We start from the raw sequence: 2,087 nt of genomic DNA, 5'->3' as shown, positions 1-2,087 counted from the left end.
AGATAGATCAGAGACTAAATTTGCTAAGCTAGATGGATTCTGCTCAGAATTCTCTGTCTGTTGCTGAGTGGATGATGGAAAAGGCTTGCTATTGCTAAACCTGTTTCTTCCACCATTATTAAAGCCTTGTTGAGGCTTTTGATCCTTCCATGAGAGATTTGGGTGATTTCTCTATGATGGATTGTAGGTGTTTCCATATGGTTCACCCATGTATTTTAACTCTGCTATTGCAGGATTCTCAGGATCATAAGCTTCTTCCTCAGAAGATGCCTCTTGAGTACTGTTGGATGCAACTTGCATTCCATTCAGACTCTGAGAAATCATATTGACTTGCTGAGTCAATATTTTATTCTGAGCCAATATGGCATTCAAAGTATCAATTTCAAGAACTCCCTTCTTTATAGGCGTCCCATTTCTCACAGGATTCCTCTTAGAAGTGTACATAAACTGGTTATTAGCAACCATGTCAATGAGTTCTTGAGCTTCTGTAGGCGTTTTGTTTAGGTGAATGGATCCACCTGCAGAATTATCCAATGACATCTTTGATAGCTCAGATAAACCATCATAGAATATATCCAGGATGGTCCATTCTGAAAACATGTCAGAAGGACACTTTTTGGTCAGCTGCTTGTATCTTTCCCAAGCTTCATAGAGGGATTCACCTTCTTTCTGTCTGAAGGTTTGAACATCAGCTCTAAGCTTGCTTAGCTTTTGAGGAGGAAAGAACTTGGCTAAGAAAGCCGTGACCAGCTTATCCTAAGAGTTCAGGCTGTCTTTGGGTTGAGAGTCCAACCATATTCTAGCTCTGTCTCTTACAGCAAAAGGGAAAAGCATGAGCCTGTAGACTTCAGGATCTACTCCATTAGTCTTAACAGTATCACAGATCTGCAAGAATTTAGTTAAAAACTGAAAAGGATCTTCAGATGGAAGTCCATGAAACTTGCAGTTCTGCTGCATCAGAGAAACTAGCTGAGGTTTCAGCTCAAAATTGTTTGCTCCAATGGTAGGAATGGAGATGCTTCTTCCATGTAAATTGGAATTAGGTGCAGTAAAGTCACCAAGCATTCTCCTTGCATTATTGTTGTTGGGTTCGGCTGCCATCTCCTTTACTTGTTCGAAATTTTCAATAAGGTTGTCTCTGGATTGTTGTAATTTAGCTTCTTTTAGTTTTCTCTTCAGAGTTCTTTCAGGTTCTGGATCAGCTTCAACAAGAATGCCTTTTTCTTTGTCCCTGCTCATAAGAAAGAGAAGAGAAAAAGAAAAGAAGAGGAATCCTCTATGTCACAGTAAAGAGGTTCCTTATTGTTAGTAGAAGAAGAAAAGGAATAGGGGTGAAGAAGAATGAAGAATCCAAACACAAAGGTGATGATAGGAGCAGAGATGTGAGATGAAGAGAAGTGTTAGTAGATGAATAAATAAATAGAAGGGGATGAGAGGAGGAGAGAATTTTCGAAAATAATTTTTGAAAAAGAGTTAGTGATTTTCGAAAATAGTTTTTGAAAAAGGTTAGTAGTTTTTCGAAAATTCAAATAAAAAATAAAATAATTAGTCTAATTAAAAAGAAATTTTGAAAAAGAGGGAAGATTTTTTCGAAAATTAGAGAGAGAGAGATAGTTAGGTAGTTTTGAAAAAGGTAAGAAACAAACAAAAAGTTAGTTAGTTAGTTGAAACAAATTTTGAAGAGATAAGAAGTTAGGAAGTTAGAAAAGATATTTTGCAATCATTTTTTTGAAAAAGGTAAGATAAGAAGATATTTTTGAAAAGATATGATAGAAATTAGTTTTTGAAAAAGATTTGATTTTTAAAATCTCAATTAATGACTTGATTCACAAGAAATCACAAGATATGATTCTAGAATTTAAAGTTTGAATCTTTCTTAACAAGTAAGTAACAAACTTGAAATTTTTGAATCAAAACATTAATTGATGATGTTATTTTCGAAAATATGATGTAAATTAAGAAAAAGATTTTTGAAAAAGATTTTTGAAATTTTCAAAAATAACTAAAAAAATTGAAAAAAAAGATTTGATTTTTGAAAAAGATTTTGAAAAAGATAAGATTTTTTTAAATTGAAAATTTGATTTGAC

General features: G+C 33.6%; 1 non-coding gene across 1 annotated transcript; it reads left to right on the top strand.

Annotated features, from left to right (window-relative positions):
• The first annotated feature begins 598 nt into the window (after positions 1–598).
• Positions 599–702, top strand: LOC148568858 (small nucleolar RNA R71). Its single transcript, XR_015882385.1, has one exon. It is a non-coding gene; the product is annotated as a small nucleolar RNA R71 (small nucleolar RNA).
• The last annotated feature ends 1,385 nt before the right edge of the window (positions 703–2,087 follow it).

Source organism: Arachis ipaensis, chromosome B4 (assembly GCF_059453495.1).
Source record: "Arachis ipaensis isolate K30076 ecotype BB chromosome B4, ASM5945349v1, whole genome shotgun sequence".
NCBI lineage: Eukaryota > Viridiplantae > Streptophyta > Magnoliopsida > Fabales > Fabaceae > Arachis > Arachis ipaensis.
Note: the sequence above shows the minus strand (reverse complement) of the source record. Positions and strands in the feature narration are given on the sequence as shown.